Genomic DNA, 21,742 nt, shown 5'->3' with positions numbered 1-21,742 from the left:
CATATAACTGGCCATGCCAGCCTTGGGTATCCCAGCCCAAGGCGCCCATTACATAGGCAAAACATCTGATATTTGTGTAACAGGTCCTTAACCCCTGGCAGTTGTGCTTATTACCAAAGGGGTGGTGGTGCATAGAGAGATGCAAGAACTCAAGAACTTCCCTCCCTGTGAAGCATCGGCTGTCTGTGGCTCAGTTCTCAGAGCTGGGCCAAACGGGGTAATTATAGCTTCCCTCTGTGGTGTGCAGGGCAGGAGGCTGATTTAATAAAGGAAGCCTGCTGTCTGCGTCCAGCCTGGCTGTGACTCACGGAACCCCAGAGTCCCGGCAGCACTACCCGAAGAGGGTGGTGAGCCGCTCGGGGTGGGAGGTGAGGGTGGCCAGCTCAGCTAGCCAGAGCCCCAAGAATGAGGAAACTCCCTGCAAGCGGGTAGGAACCAGCAGCTGGAGCCAGAGGAAGTGAGGCTGGGATAAGAGCAAGCAGCTGCTGCTTCTCCCCGGAAAGAAGGCTCCTGCCATGTGGACAGCTACAGTAAACTGGGTTAGTGATTTTCATATTCAAAATCGGGGCGGATGGGGCACAATCCGATTGCTTCTGATAGGAGTGGCCGCCTCCGTGTGATGCGCCAGTGGCTTCCGTTTCTCTTGAGGTCTTGGGTCGGACTGAGTCTGGATTGATCGAGGATGTTAATTTGGTTTCTCACTTTGGCAGGGAGGTGGCTAATGAGGTGTTCACAGCCTCAGAGACAGTGGGGGGCGGGTGGTTTTAGCCAGTCGTGGGATGACAGCTGCCCTGGAAAGGATTTGGATGCCACCTCAGATAGGTCACCACAGGTCATCTTATCCTTCTTTGGGTCTCCAGCCGCTTCTTCCTCTTCTGCTGACAATCAGCCAGACAGGCAACTTGACCTCTTCTTTCTCCTGCAGGCTCAGGCGGCAGGGAGATTCCAGAGCCGCCCCTCCTTCCCTCCCCATCCTTCCCGCTGAGTCACCACCCCCTCCGGGTCAGGTGATCCTCCCCTGGGCCCTTCCGAGAGCACCTTGACCTATATTCCGAACTCGGTGACGGTAGATTGTAATTGTCCCGAGACAAGGCCTGCCAGGCAGCAGGCATGGTGCCCTGGCAGCCCCGACTGCAGACAGGCGCCCGGGGCAGCGGGAGGGGCTCTCCCTCCCCGGAGCCAGCAGCAGCGAGAGGCCTGGAAATGGAAAGTTAAGAGGCTGAAGGCTGTGTGCTTTATGCGGGCGGGCGGGCGGGCGGGTGGCCCGAGGAGGGTGGTGGCAAGCTGAGTCAGCTGGGAAAGCCTACAGCCAGCCACTGGGAGCTTCAGGCTTTCTCCCTCCCCTCCCTCTCCGTGTGCTGCCAGCTCCGGGCCAGGCCTTGCTGTGAGGGGGTAGGTAAACTGGTGCCAGACAGATGCCTCTGTTGCGGCTGTTGACATTACCTCCCACCCAAAGGGGAGAAGTGAAAAATGATGCAAATAGTGGGATAAACCTTGATGACTCATCTGGTCAGTTAGCCCAGGAAAACTGCCCCCCCCCCCAGCGAGTTTCTATGCCCATGTTACCCACAGAATGGCCTCCACTCATCTTGTCTATGGGTTCTTTGTGCAGGCCTGTGCGGTCTTTGTGTCTTCTGAATGGATGGGCCATGGGGGTGCTGTGGGAAGAGGGAGTAAGAGAGAAGCGTTCAGAGTCAAACCTGAAGCCCCATCTCTGGGCATAGTGCCTGAAAAAGGTAACTGCTAGCCCAAAGATCCCAGTCCCCTTTGAATGGGGAAGAGCTCTGAATTCAGAAGCATTTTTAATAACCTCCCTTTACAACCAGCAGTACCGTGACCTCGCAGAGTTAAGTCCTTGTCCGTGTCCTCCTCCTCCTCCTCCTCCTCTTCCTCCTCCTCCTCTTCCTCCTCCAGTCTGGTGGGGATTTCAGTAGAATGTTCCCACTGGATCACAGTGCCCACATTCCATCAGATCATTTGGGTACGGTTTATTCGTTATTATAATGGTGCCAGCACTTGGTGGCACGGGCCTGGAATCTCAGGTGATCGGAAGGCTGAGGCAGGGTGATGAAAACTTCAAAGCCAGCCTGGGGCAACTTAGTGAGCCCCTGCTTCAAATTAAAGGTAAAAGAAAATACAGTAAAACAAGCAAACAAACAAAAATGAATATACAACGAAGAAGGGCTGGAGAGATGGTTCAGAAGCTAAAGCGTTGGCTGCTATTCCAGAGGACCTAGATTCGATTCCCAGCACCCATATGGTGGCTCACATCACAACCATTCCCAAAGGACCCTCTTCAGGCCCACGGGCATCAGGTACATGCATAGGGCATTGACATACGAGTAGGTAAAAGCCTAAACACATAAGCCAACAACAGTAAATAAGTAAATAATTTAAAAAGCGAAGAGCTGAGATCCAGGGATGCTGGCTTGCACCTGTAACCCCCAGTATTTGGGAATTAAGAGTCGGGGGCCTTAGGAGTTCACAGTGATTCTTAGCCACATAGAGAATCAGAGGCCAGCCTGGGCTGCCTGAAACTGTCTCAGGAAGGAGTGGAGGCGAGAGGCCAAGAGGAGATGGTGTCACCTCAGACTTAAGCATCATCTATCACTCTATCAAGCAGACAGCACCCCCAGGTTTGTCATGCATTGTTTTATTCCCTTATATAAGAAAATATGGGGGCTGGAGAGATGGCTCAGTGGTTAAGAGCAGTGACTGCTCTTCCAGGGATCCTGAGTTCAATTCCCAGCAACCACATGGTGGCTCACAACCATCTATAATATGATCTGATGTACACTGTAAACATAATAAATAAATCTTTAAAAAAAAAAGAAAATATGCATGTCTGTCATAGCTTAGGTGAATATCCGTAGAAAAGGCACAATTTTTAAAATTAGCTTTTGTTTCCCCCTCTGAGGCTCAGAGGCAGGGTCTCTTGATACTAGGCAAACTGTCTACCACCGACCAACGCCCTCAGCCCAAGCACCGTTGTTGTCACCTATTTTGATATAAGGTTTCATGTAGCACAGGCTGGGCTTGAACTCACAGTGAGGCGGACCTTGCACTTCTCCAGTGCTGGGCTCACAAGCCTGCAGCGCAATACCTGGTGTATGTTCAAAAGCAGCCCCAGGGTTCCGTGCATGCTAGGCCAGTACTCCTAGCAACTACGCTGTGTGCCTAGCCTCCAGTGTTTTTCCGTTTCATGTGTGAATGTTTTGCGTGCGTGCGTGCGTGCGTGCGTGCGTGCGTGCGTGCGTGCGTGACATGTGACATCAGATCCCCTGGAAATGGAATTATAGATAGTTGTGAGCCACCATGTACATCCTGGAATTTAAGCCCTGGTCCTCAACAGGAGCAGTAAGGACTCTGAGCCACTGAGCCACCTCTCCATTTGTAGGCATGGCATGGATGTGAATTTAGGAAGCTACTGCCTCAGATGCAGTGGGGTGCTAGATGGTAGGTGCTAGTTCACTGGCTTGAAAGGATGAAGGGCCGGGCGTGGTGGCACACGCCTTTAATCCCAGCACTCGGGAGGCAGAGGTAGGCAGATCGCTGTGAGTTCGAGGCCAGCCTGGTCTACAAAGTGAGTCCAGGACGGCCAAGGCTACACAGAGAGACCCTGTCTCGAAGAAAAAAAAAAAAAAAAAAAAAGAAAGGATGAAGGGAGGAAATTAGACAACGTATCAGGACACTATACCTGGTGCTCAGGGCCCTTCAGTTGTATGTGTTCTTTCTAAGGTCACAGACTTGTTTTCTTTGATTGTTTTTGTCTTGGGTTTTTTTTTTTTTTTAGTTTAAAATATTACTAGGCTGTGGCTGGAGAGATGGCTCAGAGGTTAAAGAGCCCTGTCTGCTCTTCCAGAGGTCCTGAGTTCAAACCCCAGTAACCACATGGTGGCTCACAACCATCTATAATGCGATCTGATGCCCTCTTCTGTCATGCAGGTGTACATGCAAATAGAGTACTCACATACACAAAATAATTCTTTTTTTAAAAAATAAATAATTCTTAAAAAAAATAAATAAAATATTACTTGGCTGGTGACATGGCTCAGTGTTTTAAAGAGTTAGGATTCTATTGCTGTGATAAAATGAGAGCCGGGCGTGGTGGCGCAGTCCTTTAATCCCAGCACTCGGGAGGCAGAGGCAGTCGGATCGCTGTGAGTTCGAGGCCAGCCTGGTCTACAAAGTGAGTCCAGGACAGCCAAGGTTACACAGAGAAACCCTGTCTCAAAAACAAAACAAAACAAAACAAAAACCCAAATACCACAACCAAAGGTAGTTTGGGGAGGGAAAGGTTTAGTTCATCTTTGTTCGTTTGTTTGTCTGGCTGCCTTTGTTTTGTTTTAAGACAGCCCCTGGCTGTCATTCACAGAGATTCCCCTTGCCTCTGTGTCCTAAGTGCTGAGATTAAGGTTTGAGCCACCACTGCACAGCTGGTTGATTTCATCGTACACTTCCACAACACAGCCCATCATAGAAGGCGGTCGAGGCAGTTCTCCAAGGCAGGAAGGAACCCTGAGGCCGGAGCTGAAGCCCAGGCCCTGGAAGAACGTTGTTTACTATTTTGCCCCTGGCTGCTTATTATTCAGCCTGCTTTCTTATGGCATCCAGGAGCCCCAGCCCAGAGATGGTACCACTGGGCCCTGTGAAATGGCCCCTCCCACTCCCAATCAGAAAAAGCCCCATAGACGGTGTCCACAAGCCAGCCTGTCAGGGGGTCATTTTCTCAGCTGAGGTTTCTTCTTTCCAAATGACTGTCGCTTGTGTCAAGTTGACATAAAAACTAGCCAGTACAGTGTTTACAGTGGCTTGCTGCCAAGGTTGATGACCTGAGTTAGAATGGTAGCAGGAGAGAAATGACTCCCAAAAGCAGTCCTCTGGCCTTCACCCCCCACCAACACACACAAAATAAATAAGTGTAATTTAAAAACTAAATGAAAAAAAATTTTTTTCAGGGAAATGCAGGGCCTTGTACACGTTAAGTAAGTAAGCCACTACTATCACTAGACTCAACCCCCAAGTTTGTTGGTTTGGTTTTGGAGATAAGATCTTGTCCTTATAACCCTGGCTGCTGGTACTCCCTATGAAACACAGCAGCCTCATCTTCCCAGGTCCTGGGATTGTAGGCGTGTGTCAGCATCCTCAGCCCTAAGCCCTGCCTGTTATCTAATTCTGTATGTTCTTTCCTAAAGCCAGTCCTCAGTCGCACGCCACCACGACACCCCAGCGTTGTTTTAAGATTCACACACACACACAGCAATGCAAATGCTAGTGGCTTAGGGGACATGGCATTTTCTTACTGACTCCATCCCGCCTTCCCAATGAGACATTTGCAGAAAGGTCCATGTGCAGGCCAGGCAAGGACAGCGTCATAAAAACCGAAAGCTTGGAGATGGTGGGGTTCAGGAATATATGGCGTTATCGAGGTAATGCCAGTGATACTCTGGTACTACGCTCTGTGACACTACCAGGTCCTCTGATGCTATAGGGCTCTGCGGCTCGCAGAAGGTCTACATCTGGCTGACACTGGCTGCAGAATGACAGAGAGGCCATGGTTTCTAATCTGGAGCTGTCACTCATCTCATCCTGGCTGGTCTTCACTGGTGCAGTGTATAGTTTCTGCATTTGGTGTCACCTTTTCCTTTTTTTTTGTCCAGCCTCCCACATGCTGTGTAAATGCAGAACCACAGTAGCTGCCTCCCAGCTCTTTGTTTACCTTATTTAACTCTTAGTTTGTCTGCATTTAGGATAAGTGGTAGGTAATTTTATGCCTGTTCCTTAAGTTTTATGAAGGAAGAGACCAAAACCACCCTGTTCACCAGAAGGTTCCTTTCTTAAATTTATTTATTTATATATATATATATATATATATATATCACTAAACTTAGTTTCTTATAGATATTTAAGTTAACAGAACAAGAAATGCAAACGAAACACACACACAAAAAATTCACTCAGATAAACTGCTGGGAACAAGGGCTACATCTGATATCTCAGGCTCCTCCAGTGGGTGCCTTGATCCTGCCCCCTTGGGGTCCTCCATCTTCTTGTGGTAACCAAAATGGAGATTGGGGTCACAGACAAGTATCCTGGGAGAGTTCTTTCTCTTCTTCACCTCCAAAGAAATTGTATTAATACTTTTCATCACAGCCTCCACTTTTTGCCTGTGGCCGTGATGAGTAACACATTTGCACCTGACCACCACAAATAAAAGCCTCCTCACCTCCATAGCAGCTGCCCAGTTTTGAGTCTCCTGTCTCAGATGATGCTCATGACAACTGCCATTCTTCTATTATTCTTGCATATTTTTGTTTTGTTTTTAGAAAGAGTCTCTCTATGTTGCCCTGCTGTCCTGGGAATTCCATATTTAGGCCAGGTTGGCCTCAAACTCACAGAGATCCTCCTGCCTCTGCCTCCTGAGTGCAAGGATTAAAGGCTTGCACCACCCCTCCCGGTCTAAGAGAGTTTTATATTATTGTTTTCGTTTATTTATTTACTTTGGGGTTTTTTTGAGATAGGGTTTCTCTGTTTAGCCTTGGCTGTCCTGGAACTCTGTAGACCAGGCTGGCCTCAAACTCAGAGATCCACCAGCCTCTGCCTCCTGAGTACTAGGATTAAAGGTGTACATCACCACGCCCGGTCCAAGAGTTTCATTTTAAAACAGTTTTATTTTATTTTTTTATTTTGGTTTTTTGAGACAGGGTTTGTCTGTGCAGTCCTGGCTGTGCTCGAACTTGCTCTGTAGACCAGGCTGGCTTCAAACTCTCAGAGAGCCACCTGCCTCCACCTCCCTAGTGCTGGAATTAAATGCAAGTGCCACCACATCTGGCTTAGAACAGTTTCTCACTGCTTAAGCCCACCTTGTCTTATACCTCTGGCTGTCTTTCCAAAGCTTCCTGAGAGCTGGGATTACACGTGTGCATTGCCACATATGACATTGAAACAGTTCCATTGAAAACTGGGCAGTGGGGCAGAGGCAGGCGGATCACTGTGAGTTCAAGGCCAGCCTGGTCTACTAAGCAAGTCCAGGACAGCCAAGGCTACACAGAGAAACCCTGTCTCGAAAAACAAATAAGAAAGAAAGAAAATTGGGCAGTAGTAGATGTCTGTAATCCTAGCATTTGGTAACTGGGGCAAGGGAATCACAGATCCGATGCCAGCATGGGCTACGCAGTGAGACTGTCTCCAAACACCCTGAGGAATAAGGGTGTCACTTGGCAGTGCTCTTGTCCCTCATGAGCAAGGCAGCATGGAAAGAAAGAAAAGAAAAGCAGACAGGACAGAGAGAGCGATGGGTGAGCATGTCCGTGAAGTGTCCCTCCTTGACAGCAGAATAACCCAAGGTTCAGGGAAGGTGATGAATGCCTACTTGTGAGTTTGCTCTGGGCACAGCGCTTGGCTCAGCCTTTACTTAATTCTCTCTCAAAGCATCTTGTAGCTAGTGTTAACCCCATATTTTCAGTCAGACAACTAAGGCTAGGGGACCTGCTATGTTATCCAGCAGATGAGGAGATAGGAGTAGAGTTCTGATCTGTTTGATCCTAATGATTGTATTTGTGCACTTCTGACCACAAACAGTCATCAAGTGGTACTTTGCATCGGGTTATCGGGTGTGGTGGCTCATGGCTATAATCGCAGCACTAACATAGGAGGATCATTGTGAGTTTGAGTGCAGCCTGGCCTATGTGGTGAGACCTTGTCTTAAAAAAGAATAGTAAAAAAGCTGGACTTGGCGGCACACACCTGTAATCCCAGCACTCAGGAGGCAGAGGCAGGCGGATCTCTGTGAGTTTGAGGCCAGCCTGGTCTACAAAATGAGTCCAGGCTAGCCAGGCTACATAGAGAAACCCTGTCTGAAAAAATAAATAATAATAATAATAATAATAATAATAATAATAATAATAATAATAATAATAATAATAAAAAAACAAATAAGTATGGGGAGATGGCTCAGTTGGCAAAGTTCTTGACCTCTGCCTGGAACACTAGCATAAGGCAAAAGCTTGGTGCAGCATCACAGGCCTGAAATCGGTAAGCAGAAGGTTAGGAGGAGGGTTGGTGGAGCTGGCTGGCCAGCCAGTCTGGCTGAATTAGCAAGCTCCAGGTTCAGTGAGAGGCCATGTTTCAAAAATTAAGGTGGAGGGCAATTGGAGAAAACATAGGATATTGACCTGTGGCCTTGACGCATATGTCTATACGGAAACAAAAAACAATTTTTTTTTTTTTTTAATTTTTTGCTTTTCGAGACAGGGTTTCTCTGTGTAGCCTTGGTTGTCCTAGATTCACTTTGTAGACCAGGCTGGCCTCGAACTCACAGTGATCCTCCTGCCTCTGCCTCCCAAGTGCTGGGATTAAAGGCATGCGCCAGCATGCCTGGCTCACAAAACAATTTTTAAAAAAGTGTCTTTTCCTTCCTGATGGTTAGGTCCTGCTGCAGAGCTTGGCTGGCATGGCCTTCCCTCTACCTAGGGGTGGGGCTTCACCTCCCTACCCGCTCTCCGTCCCCTCCCCCAACCCCCAGCCCATGCTTCCCCCTTCTCCCCGCCCCCAATCCCACTCCTCCACCCCCACCCCCGCCCCGTGCTGCTTCCAATAAACCTGCATTTATGTATTATAGTTTCGGCACCAATTAGCTCATTCCGTTTATTTCCCCAATCACTGATGGTAAAATTAGAACAGGCCTGTTTCATGGAGAAAGATGGCGTGTCTGCCACTGGTTCTCAGACCACAACAAGGACACCTCGGAACCGAGCCACCCCCTTCTATAGTCTGTGTGCCAGAGCCCCAGCCCATCGGGAGAGGAAAGGCACTCTGGGAGTTTTTTATTTATTGCTTTGCTTTGCTTTGTTTATGAGACAGTCTTGCTGACCCGGAATTTGTGGTCCTCTTGCCTCTGTCTCCTGAGGACTGAGATTGACAGGAGCGAGCCCTGCCACAGGTGAAACCTCTAGGAAGTGTTCTGGGCAGGTGAATGAATTCCCTCCTCTACATCCCCTGAGTTCAGAACTTCATTAATTTTGGAGTATCATCCAATTTAGTGTCTCTCTCTCTCTCTCTCTCTCTCTCTCTCTCTCTCTCTCTCTCTCTCTCTCTTTCTCTCTCGTCAGACATTTCAGCCAAGCCCCCTATTACTGAGCTATATGGCCCCAGTCCTGAGATCTTTTTCACACAGACACATACACACAGACACACACAGACACACAGACACACACCCTAACGTGGAGATCAGGGAGCAACTTTTGGAGGTTGGTTTTTGCCTTCCAGCTGTCCTTTCCTTTCTGCAGCATTACACTCTCCAGCCTCGCTGCCTCATAAACGTCTAGGCAACACTCTTGTCTCTTCCCATCTGCATGTTAAGGGCTGGGATTACCAGAGTGTGCTGCTGAGTCCAGTTTGTTTGCTTGCCCCCGCCCCCGCCCTCCCCACCCCCTCACCCCCCCACCATGTGCTCCAGGGATTGAACTCAAGTCTGTAAAGGCTTGAATGGCTATCGAGTATCTGCTCAGTCAAATTGCTGGTCCAGCCCTTGGGTTTTCGAGAGAGGTCATTGTGACGTAACCGCAGCATGGGCTTTACATTCTTTTTTGTTTGTTTTTGCTTTTGTTTTTGTTATTCGAGACAAGGTTTCTCTGTGTGTCCTTGCCTGTCCTGGACTAGGCTGGCCGCTTGCCTCTGCCTCCCGAGTTCTGGGATTAAAGGCGTTCGCCACCACTGCCCAGCAGTCTTTACATTCTTAAGTCCCTTGTCTCACCCTCTTGAATGCAGGGGTTATAGGTGTGTGTCCCACCACGCCTGGCTTATTTAATGTGCTTTTCTCTTCAAAGAATTAATTTTTCTATTTTTAACTTACTTGTATTTGTGAGACTAAACTTGTTTCTTTTTTAGTTTTTCAAGCCATGTGTGGTGGCATAACACTTTAATCCTAGGCGAATCTCTGTTGAGTTTGGGGCTAGCCTGGGCTACAGAAAGAGTTCCAGGACAACCGCAGTTATGTAGAGAAACCCTGTCTCGAAACACCAAAACTAAATAAATAAAATAAGAATTATTTTTTCTTTAGTTTGAATAGGAATGATATTTGCTTGCTTTAAAGTTCAAAAGGATGGTAGGAACGCACCTCCTCAGGCCTACCTATCTCAATTAGCTAGTGCTACTTTCTTTTTTTTCTTTTTTTTTTTTTTTCTTTTTCGAGACAGGGTTTCTCCGTGTAGCCTTGGCCATCCTGGACTCACTTTGTAGACTAGGCTGGCCTCGAACTCACAGCGATCCGCCTGCCTCTGCCTCCCGAGTGCTGGGATTAAAGGCGTGCGCCACCACGCTCGGCTAGTGCTACTTTCTAAAGCAGCCAATCAGTTGTTGTTGTTGTTTTATGTATGAGTTTATTTAATAAAACAACAGTTTCCTTTAACCCCAATAGCCTCAAAAATTAATTGACACAGAGACTATGATTTATTTTACAAGCTTAAAGCCTTGGCACTGGGCAGATTTCAACCCTCTCAGCTATTTAGCTATCTCTCAGCTACACAACACAAGTTATTTGCAAATGCCTTGTCCTTGCTGGGCTCAATCTGCTCTGCTCCAGGCGGCTCCATCCGGCTCCATCCGGCTAGCCTAGTCTATCCTCTCCTTCCCTCCTTCCCTCTGACCTTATGGTCCCTTTACCCTACCTAGCCTAAGAACCCCAAACTCTGCTTCCCTTTTTCCCTTTCTTCTGCCAAATTCCAAGCTTCAGCTTTTTTTTTTTTTTTTTTTTTTTTTTTTTTTTTTTTTTTTTTTTACTAACCAATCACTTTAAATTAGGTGAAGCAAGGTTTACACAAGAAAGACTTGTATGTGAGAATGTGCTTGTCTGGGCACCAACCAGTTCTTGGGGACCAGTAATTAGCATTAGAATACAAAGCACCAGACCAACCCCCAACAGTTTTACATTAAAAAAAAAAATTCCATTAAAAAGTCATTCATCAGAGCTTGAGAGATGGCTCAGTGGATAAGAGTGCCACCTGCTCTTCCCGAGGTCTTGAGTTCAATTTCCAGCAACCACATGGTAGCTCACAACCATCTGTAATGAGATCTGATGCCCTCTTCTGGCATGCGGAGTACATGCAGGCAGAGCACTGTATACATAATAATAAATTTTTAAAAATCTTTAAAAAAAAAAAAAAAGAAAAGTCATTCATCTTCCTTATCCCTCCACCCCTTCCTATGCCTTTCTCTTCAATTCATGGCCTCTTTTTCCTTAGTTATTTATTATTTTTCTTTAGTTATTATTATACTCTTCATCCCACAGCACTAGAGGTACAAATTGTGTGTGTGTGTGTGTGTGTGTGTGTGTGTGTGTGTGTGTGTGAAGAAACTGTGGAAGCTCAGTGGTTAAGAGCACCTGCTGCTTTTCCAGAGGACCTGGGTCCAGCATCCATTACTAGCATCCATGAAGCAACTCATAACAGACTGGGTCTCCACTTCTAGGGAGATCTGACCTTTCTTCTGTCCTCCATGGGCTCCTGCACACGTGAACACTTACAGACACTCGGGCATACACGCACATGCTAAAAATTAAGATATATAAAAGGAAATACAACTGGGTGTAGTTGTGTACACCTTTAATCCCAGCATGCAGAGGCAGGTGAATCTCTAGGAGTTTAAGGTCAGCTTTGTTTATTCAGTATGTAGCCTTGGTTGTCCTAGAACTATCTGAGTCCCTGTATAAAAAAGGGAAAAGGGAGGGGGGGCAGGGGAAGAAGCTACATATTTAACTTTGGTGTGTGTGGTGTTTGAGTCTCTCGCTCTCTGTATGTGTGTGTGTTGGGTACATGCTCTTGTGGAGGACAAAGGAAGACACCTGGTGTCTTGCTTTAGCACTCTATTCCCTTGGGTAGTGTCTCTCACTGAACTTGAGGCTCTGTTTTTGGCTACGCTGCTGACTGCTCAGCCCACTCCCAGGATGCAGCAGTCTCCCATGCAGCACTGGGGGTTCCAGCCGTGTATGCCCATACCCCTGCTGGGGATTCCAACCCAGGTCTCCTTCCCTCTGTGCCCTTTCCATGCAGCTATGTATTCCTAACTTGTGACCTTCACCCATCTCTGTTCTTCTACAGCTTGGTTTTCTTATTTGAAACCCATTCTGGCTCATTTCCTGTTTCTTACTTCATCTAATGATTTTGTTGTATTCTGTTTGAGTAGTCCACAGTTAGGTTAAACGGTTCCCTAAGGCAGTCCTTAGCATGTTTCCCAGCCTTGATTGTGATGCTGTAAGGTAGTTCCCAACTTTTTCTTGCATTTTGCTTTGGTTTATTTGTTTATTTATTGGAGACAGAGTCTCAGTGTCTCTGTCTCTGTCTCTGTCTCTGTCTCTGTCTCTGTCTCTGTCTCTGTCTCTGTCTCTGTCTCTGTCTCTCTCTCTCTCTCTCTCTCTCTCTCTGTATTCCCGGCTGTCCTGGAACTCCATATGTAGACCTGTCTGGCCTTGAACTCAAGAGATGTGTCTGCCTTTGCTTTCTGAGTGCTGACGTTAAAGGTGTGTGCCACCATGCAGGATGCTTTTTTCTTTCTTTCTTTCTTTCTTTCTTTCTTTCTTTCTTTTTTTCTTTCTTTCTTTCTTTCTGTCTGTCTGTCTACCTACCTCCCTATGTACTTATCTATCTAAAGATCTCATAGTCCAAATTGACCCAGAAGTTTCTCTGTATCTCAAGCTGACCTAAAACTTTCAGTCCTCCTGCATCAGTTCTCAGGTGCTGGGATTCCAGGCATGGTCCACTGCAACAGGCTTAGTTTGCAACTTTTAAGAGACTAGGTTTGAGGTTCTGCTAAAAGTCTTTGTTTAAAAGTGGTGAGGGTCTCCCTCAGCGTCTAGCAGAAGGCGTTCGCCTGCCATCTGTGAAAGAGGGACCCGCCTAGCCTGCTTTTGGCCTGAGTTTGAACACTAGCAACAATAACAAAAACAGCAATGCAGGAAATTTCCTAAGTGCAAGGATTGCAAAGAAAGGTCACATCTTGTATTCTAACTTCTATTGATGTGTTGAGCTCTGGGTTCTAAGTTACAGGCAGTACTGTCTGTCTCTGGTCTCAGCAGTGATCAGCGCTGTTCTGAATATGGTGTTTTATTTGTGTTGAAGTGGTCTTACTGTTCTTTACAGGCCACGCGTGTCACACATCTATCTATACTGGGCTGGGGATTCTCCAGTTGCTGGATCCATCTAACCTTCGTGCTATGCTGGGTTAGGACATTAGAACCGGTGGCCCCGGCTTTATGAGCTTTGTGCTTGGGAAATAAAGCGGAGTTCTCCAAGTGTGGCTTTGAGGAGCTCAAGCGTAGTAAAAAAGGCATAAACACCAACAAAATACCGTGGTAAATAGCCATTTCCCAAGAGATGGCCGGAGGCGGTGTTGTTAAGTAGTTAGGAACATCCTCTGCCACTTCTGTAAATTGGCTCTCAGTTTTAAGACAGGACCTCATTCTAAAACCGACTCCATTCCATGTTTGCTCAGAGGAAAGAAAGAAAGGATGAGTCTAGGTAAAGATGCCTCAAATGAGGAAACGAGCTACAGCGCATGTGTGGGGTAGCTCTGTGTACCACCTTTCATCCCGACTCTGCCTCCAGTGCTGGAGAAATAGCATAGGATTTGGGGAAAGAAGGAAGGAAGAGTGGGAGGGAGGAAGGATGGGATGAAGGAAGGAAAGGAGGGAGGGAGGATGGGAGGGAGGGAGGATGGGAAGGAGGGAAAGCATCATACTCAGAATCCGAGACTATCTCACATCTCTTCTAGACTGGTAAAAAGAAGGAAGAAGGGTCTACAAAGCGAGTCTAGGACAGCCAAGGATACACAGAGAAACCCTGTCTCAGAAGAAGAAGGAGGAAGAAGAAGAGCAGTATTCAGGACTCTGATCCCTGCCAGATTGGTTCCAAACTTTACTTCTGCATCATCTATTTAGCCAGTAGGTTATTTTAGAGGAGCTAGCAGCAGTTGTGGTGGAGGAGAAAAGGCTAGACCAAGAAGTCCATAGCAGGTGCCTAGTGTTGGTTCTACAACCTAACTGCACCTGTAAGGTTTTGCTGTTGTTTGTTTGTTTGTTTGTTTTTTTGAGATAGGGTTCCTCTGTGTGGCCTTGGCTGTCATGGAACTCACTCTGTAGACCAGGTTGACCTCAAACTCTTGGAGCTGCCTACCTCTGCCTCTGATACTGGGATTAAAGGCATGTGCTAAAACGGCCTACCTGTAAATTTATTTAAATATCTTTTTAAAATTTATCTTTACATGCATTTGTGTTTTGCCCGCATATATGTCCGTGTGAGGGTGTCAGATCCCCTGGAACTGGAGCTACAGACAGATATGAGCTGCTGTGTGGGTGATGAGACCGGAGCATAGGTCCTCTGGAAGAGCAGACAGTGCTTTTAATCATTGAACCACCTCTCCAGCCCAAAGCTGTGTCAATTTATTGCAAAAGGTGTGTGCACAGCTGGACCTAGTGATACAGGTCTGTGATGCCAGCTATTTGGAAGGCGGAAGCGGGAGTTGGAAGGCTGACTGAGACAGAGCATGGTCCAGGCCAGCCTGTACGATTTACGGAGATGCTATCTCATAATGAAAGAAGTAGGAAGCAGTCTGTAGGGGCCTGTGAAATGGCTCAGCAGGTAAAGATGCTTGACACCAGAGCTTGACAACCTGAGTTCCATCTCAGGAACCCGTGTGGAGGGAAGAGACGAACCGACTCCCGCAAGTCATCCTGTGACCACCACTTACACCATATAGTAAGAGGGTGTGTGCACCTACACACACCCCCCCCAAATAAAGAAATAAGATACAACAAACACATACTCCCCACCACCATTTAGAAACCCCTAGTGAAAATCTTGAAGTAATAGTCTCCTTGTTACCTGGGCTAGGGTAGGACAAGTTCATTTGTTTAACAAACATTTATTGAGTACGTGCTGTGAGTCCGGGTACTGTCACGGCTTTGAGAATATGGCAGTGAGCAAATAGAAACTTTGATCACCTGGAGCTTCTGTTCCAGGAGGGAGAGAGAACTTAAACAGCAGCAGTCTAAGGGCGGGCCTCAAGTCCAGCCTGTTCTCACCGCAACGCACGGTGGAGCGGGAAGGGGGTTTCAGTGGAGATTGAACACAGCCACTTGCGCAGGCTTGGTGAGGGTGGAGCCCTGAGCTAAGCCCCACCGCTCTGCTGTGCTGTTCGGCGATGCACCTCCAAGGAGTGAGGAGGCCTTGGGCCTGTTGGGAATCCTGCTGCTGTCTGTTAGTGGGGACAGATATGCAAAGAGCAGTTTGGAGTCCTGAAGTCCAACTAGCGGTATGGTAACAGCCTCAGAAAAGCAAACAGGGTAGGAAGCCCGGAAGTTGCCCTCTTCTCCCCCCTTTCCTTTCCTTCCTTCCTTTTTCTTGCTTTTTGTTATTATTGTTTGATTTGTCTTTTTAAGAGCTGGCTCTTAAAGAGAGTCAAAAATCACTGTCTGTTCTTCCAGAAGGGCCTGGGTTCAATTCCCAGCATGCACATGATGGCTAGCCTTCTTGAAATCCTGGTTCCAATGGTCTGCCAGTTTCTTCTGGGTCTCCACAGCTGTATGCACATGGTAACATGCATACATGCAGGCAAAACCCAGATACATACGATAAAAATAAATATACATGCTGGACTGGAACTCACTCTGTAGCCCAGGCTGGCCCGGGAATTGCTTATTTGGCTTGTTTTTCTGTTTTTTTCTTTGTTTGCTTCTTTGTTTTTCAGGAGAGGTAGGGTTCAAGTCAGTGTCTTACTGTATAACTCTGGCTGTTCTGAACTTACTATATAGACAAGGCTGTCATGAAAGGTTCACAGAGATCTGTCTGCGTCTGCCTCCCAAGTGTTGGGATTAAAGTCGTGTGCCACCATGCCCGCTTGGCTTTAAACTTGCAGCAACCTTCTCTCTGAGTTTTCCATGTGTTGGAGTAACAGGCAAGTGCTACCGCCTTGAACTTTTCTTCTCAACTGCCCAGGGAAACAGCAGTGTGTATGACAGCATTCCCTCCACTTGGAGATTGGATGGCCCCCTCTACAGCCTTGATTTATCTTTGTTCCTAAAAATTCACTTCTTCTAAAAGCTTCTGTGACCATAATAATGACAAACATGCATGTAACAAAGGGACACAAGCAAAGTGTAATGCGACAGAGACAGGTGGGCTGTGACACTTGGAGAGTGCATACTTCTGCTTAGCTCCCAGCACACTGATGAATGCGTTGTAAGAGCTCAGTGTTGCTAAAGTTCTAAAAACCTGGAAGTCTAAACTTTTAGGTTTAAACATTCTGATTTTTAAATATTGGCAATTTGGGCGTGAAGGTGAGTTTATGATCTTTGACATAGACATAATATTTGTATAACAAGCATTCGGGAGGCAGAGGCAGGTGGATCGCTGTGGATTTGAGGCCAGCCTGGTCTACAAATTAAGTCCAGGACAGTCAAGGCTACAAAGAGAAACCCTGTCTTGAAAAGAGGCAGGGGGAAATATATATATATATATATATATTTTTTTTTTTTTTTTTTTTTGTATAATAAGGACCATAATTTTTAAAAGAATGTAGGCAAGGGCTACGCATGGTGTGGCACATGCCTCTCTCTAGTTGTAGCTTCTGGAAGGCTGAGAGGTTTGATCAAGCTGTTAGTTGGAAAGAGGGAATGCACCAGGGAGCTGACCCGCTGCCAAGCTTCTGTCTCCTCTGCTCAGTCCCCAGGTTATTTTGGAGAGAGAAGCAACACCTGAGTCATCCTGGTGCAGCGGGAAAGACGAGCCCCTGTGGGTAACCCCCTGCACCCAGAGTCTAACTTCCCCTTCTGCAGAGCGGGCTGGACTCAAGGGTTTTCAGCATGTGCCCATCTTAGCCCAGCAAGTCTTCAGAGATGCCCTCCAAAGCTGGGGGATGGTGGGACCTCAAAGCTTTCAGAGCGACAGCTCAGCCTTTGTTCTGTTTTCTCTTGGGTTTTTTTTTTTTTTTTTTTTTTTGCTTTTTCTGTTTTATATCTTGGACTTCTGCCAAGAGCTTAAAAATAAAAATCTGAAGAGTTTCCCTAAAGTTTGAAAATCTGGACAAGATGCTCAGCTGTACTGTGAGCTGCTATTAGCTTTTCCTACAGTTTGTCTAACGCTGCTTGTCTGCTTCCAGTCGTTGCTAGGCCTGTCCCCAGGCACCAATGAACAAGTCGCTATCAGATATTATAGGGAGGGCTGACATTCAGCTCAGTGATAGAGCAGGGCAAAGCCAGTGTATACACCTGCACATAAACCCATACATATGCATGCACTACACACACCATACACACACACCCGTGCACAAATATAAACACATGCCCATGCACACGTGCATGCAAACACACACACGTACACACACGTAAACACACAGAGAAAGTCTTATAGGAAGATTCGGAAACATTAGTTCACTAGAGTTTTTTAGATCTGTTTTTTAAAACCCTTTAAAATTAATTAATTAGTTAATTAATTAAATAATTTGAGAGGGTCTCACTATGTAGCCCTGGCTGCCCTAGAACTTCCTATGTAGACCAGGCTGGCCTCAAATTCACAGAGATCCACCTCCCTTGCCTCCCCAGTGCTGGGACTAAAAATGCACCACTATGCCCACCTTCCCCCCCCCCCAAACAGATATGCTCTTATTTCTAGTGTTATATTCCTTATAAGTAATGTAGTCATATTTGCTACGGAAAAGCTTTCCTGGCCATACATGGTAATGTATCTGTAGTCTCTGTTGCTTGAGAGGCTGACATAGGACTTAAATCCAGGAGTGTGGGGCCAGCTTGTGAAACTGCAAAACCCTGTCAAAAGAAACAAACAAAACCCACCGTCAACAAAAGAAACAAACCAATTAGCACCAGAGTCTTATTGAGTCATGAGATTTGATAAAAATAAGTCAACATTTTCCAGGGATCTCCGACCTCCAGTTACGCTGCTCAACGTAAACAAATCTGAATATGACTAATTCACTTTAAAGTATCATCTTTAAAGTTGGATGTAGTGGCCCCAGCCTGCAGAATCTCTGCACTTAGGAGGCCTACACAGCAGGAGCATCAGAAGTTCAAGGCTCATCTAGTTAACACTTAAAAAAAAAAAAAGAGCTATAATTTGTTGATAGCAATATACAGTGAATGTATAAGATTCAAAAAATTAACTGTGCAGAAAAGACATATTTTTGTCTTTGCTGTGATAATAGGGAAACTGAGGCCAGGTGAGATCAAGTTTGCCTGGACCACCAAGACTGTGATGGCTGCCCACCCAACACGGCTTCCCCTGGCTCCCACTAAGGTTGATGGTACCTTTGAGAAGTCAGGTGGCGGAAGGACTCTGGCTTGAAGCAATCTTCAGACCCTCTAGCAAGCTGCTTTCAACGTTAGCTTCCTGGAGTTTCTTAGCTGCTGAAAGGCTCTGGGTGGAAGTTGCTAACACACAGCTGGAACTGCTCACCGCCCTATCTTGACTGATCAGAGGACCTGTGAATTTCAGTCGCCTTTCCAGTGACCTGGATTTCTTCAGTGGAGATGAACTTTGAATCTAGGGTGGAATCTATTGATTTTCTAATGTTCCTGCTGAGTTTCCCCTGATTGGAAAAAAAAAAATCTTTTTCCACACCTAGTTTAAGGGGTTCAGAGTCCCTAGTGATGTTTATATGTGGAGAAGATGTGACACAATTATTGATTGCAGAACTCTTTTTTTAAATTCACTTATTGCTGGGCACAAGGGTTCCTGCCTAATCCGCTAGCATGCAGCAGTTCCCAGGTAGGATGGGGCAATAAAATTAGCTTTCTAAATTATAACCTTCTATCCTATCTAGTATCTTTTTTTTTTAATTATTTATTTTTATTGTATGTAGCATTGGTGTTTTGCCTACATGTATGTCTGGGTGAGGGTGTCAGATCTTGGAGTTACAGAGAGTTGTGAGCTGCCATGTGGGTGCTGGGAATTGAACCCAGGTCCTTTGGAAGAGCAGTCAATGCTTTTAACCGCTGAGCCATCTCTCCAGCCCCTCCCTCCCCCCCCATCTTAACTAATCTGCTAAAGACAGAACCAAGGGCCTCACTGTATAGCTCTGGCTGTTCTGTAACTTGCTATGAAGACCAGGCTGAGTTCCTGGCCCTGTCTCCTGAGTGCTAGGATTAAGGTCTGTGCCTCTGTTCTTGCCTGAGACGCCCCACCCCACCCCCTAGTCTGTAAATGGAAGGAATTCCCTGTCTTCTGCTGGTTGCAGTTGGATCTCCAGTCTCTATTCTGGCTTCTTCCGTTGTGAGCGGGTGGTGTTATGGGCCTCAGTGAAGCTCCTGTCTACCAAACCCGAGTTCTAGCCCGGTTTTCTTTCCCACCTAACAGTAACCACTGCTGTTTTTTTTTTTTTTCTTTTTTTTTTTTCCCCCTTTACCTTCCTCTCCAAGGCAGAAGAGTACTAATTTTCACTTGCACATTCTAGTACTTTCAGCGAATGCTTATGAGCACGTTTATGAGGGACCATGAGGCAGGCAGCATAGGTGTCATTCTCACTTCGCAGGCGAGAAAACGCGCTGATCAGTGACAGCTTGCACTGCAGCTCAGATAATTCTCTTTTCATCCGGTATCCTTGTAATCCTCTGTGTTAGGATTCGGCTTCAGTCTGCCTACCTGCGATGTCATTGCCTACCTGCCGTGGGGGCTTGGCCCTGCCCACTATATAAAAGGACAGTCTCTGTCTCTCTCTGGGGTACCCCTCCCCTCTTTCTTTCTACCCCCCATGCTCATTTAATAAACTCCTCATCTAAAATAAATATCTGTTGCCTGGTATCTTCTTATCATTTTCTTATCTTAAACATAAAACTCTGGCCTTTTGGTATTTGTTAGTTTGTTGTTGTTTTGAGGCACACTCCCACTGTAGAAACACATAGGCCTGGCTGCCCTCTGAACTCACTCTTTGGCTAAGGCTGGCCTGAGAGCCGTGGTCTGTCTATCTTCCAAGCTCTGAGCTGAGAGTTCCCACAGCAGCCTTGTCATTCAACCTTTCCAGTGCAGAGAGAATTGGCTTGTAGTTCCTCTCCCTTGAAAGCCATTTCCTCCCTCCTTTCCCGCCCCGTCTCCCCCCCAACCCCCCGGCCCAACTTTCTCTTTCAGTCCTTTAGAAACAGGATCTCACTATGTAGCCCAGGCTGGCCTGGAGATCACAGTCCTCCCGGTTTTTTTTTGACTGTTGGAATTAGAGACGTGCTTCATCTTGTCAAACACGTGGGGCACGGGTTCTGCCACTCAGCTACACACACCCCTACAGCAGCCCTAAAGTAGTGCTTTTCTGTCTTGTTTGCACAAGTCACTGCGTGAAGAGGTTTAATATCCTGATGCCAAGACCCGTCGCCCCTTAGGTGTGGGTAGGGCGTGAGTAAAGCCAACTTTCAAGTTTCTCTGGAGATGTTATTGTGCGGCATCTCCATCTGTTCTCTGTTGCTATGACAGAACACCTGACACTGGGTAACTTACAAATTTCTGTAGCTCATGGTTCTAGAGGTCAAATGCATAGCATTCGTGTCTGCTTTGTCGTCCACACCTGCCTTATAAAGCCATCAACATTGACCTGGGGAGCTTCATCCCCAAGACCTCATATAATCCTAGTTTTAAAGGCCCTACCTCCCAGTGCCATCAGTGTATGGAACTGAAGATTTAGTTTCTCTCCTGTGAACCTTTGAGAGGCATATTCAAACCATAGCACACGGCAAAGCTTTTTAATTTTTTATCGTTTTGATTTGCTTTTGAGGCAGGGTCTTAACTATACACCCAGGCTGGCTTTAAACTTATATGTGGCTGAGTCTCATCTCAAACTTACAATCCTCCTGCTTCATACACGCTGAGACTATAGGTTGGAGACAGTATGTTTGGCTCATAAAATAAGGTTTGAGAACTTTTGTAAGAAATGTATTTGTTGGGTGCAGTGGTGTACACCTATAATCCCAGCCTGGTCTACACTGTGAATTCCAGGATAGCCAGGGCTACACAGAGAAACCCTGTCTTGGAAAAAGGTGAAAAAAAATTATTTTTATGTGTATGAGTGTTTCGCTTGCATGCATGTCTGTGCCCTACATTTGTGTCTGGTACCAGCAGAGGTCAAAAGAAGGCGTTAGATCCTGTGGAACTGTAGTTACAAATGGTTATGAGACACCATGTGGATGCTAGCAAACAAACTTGGGTTCTCTGCAAGAACAAACAAGTGTTATTAACCACTGAGCCATCTCTTTAGCCCTCAGAGTTGAGGACGTTATTTATTTATATTTTTCTTCTTTTTATTTTTTGAGACAGAGTTTCTCTGTATAGCCTTGGCTGTCCTGGAACTTGCTCTGTGGACCAGGTTGGGCTCAGTCTCACAGAGATCCTCTTGCCTCTGCCTCCCAAGTGCTGGGATTAAAGGCCTGTGCCACCGCTGCCTCCGCCCGCTGCCCCCCGCCGCCCCCCGCCGCCACCACTACCACCCTTCGAGACCTTTTGATAGAAGTGTCCAGTGTCGAAAGCTGGTTAGACGGCAGATATTTTGTTTTTCCCTCATTTTGAGCATCAAGCATGTTAAGCCTGTGCTGTACCACACAGGATCTCACCAGCCCACTGGCAGCGACACTTGTTTCTGCCAGAGCACAAGACATGTTTTAAGGAATAACTCATTCTGTGTAATCTACGCATTGATGGAGCAGCTGAGTACTGGGGCTAGTATGAGAAACCATACTGAACTTGTTTACGCCTCAAGCCGA

General features: G+C 46.6%; 1 protein-coding gene across 6 annotated transcripts in view; it reads left to right on the top strand.

Annotated features, from left to right (window-relative positions):
• Positions 1-338: 338 nt before the first annotated feature.
• The window catches only part of CHD9 (chromodomain helicase DNA binding protein 9), a 171,210-nt gene continuing 149,806 nt past the window's right edge, over positions 339-21,742 (top strand). For 4 of the 6 annotated variants that reach the window (XM_084757124.1, XM_084757123.1, XM_084757121.1 and 1 more), the window contains exon 1: positions 339-539. The gene's annotated coding sequence lies outside the window, so the exon portion shown is untranslated. The remainder of the gene's footprint in view (positions 540-21,742) is intronic. The other 2 variants (XM_084757125.1, XM_084757122.1) reach the window with 1 other exon arrangement.

This window comes from Acomys minous (genome assembly GCF_964271855.1).
Source record: "Acomys minous genome assembly, chromosome: 14".
In the NCBI taxonomy this organism is placed as follows: Eukaryota; Metazoa; Chordata; class Mammalia; order Rodentia; family Muridae; genus Acomys; species Acomys minous.
Note: the sequence above shows the minus strand (reverse complement) of the source record. Positions and strands in the feature narration are given on the sequence as shown.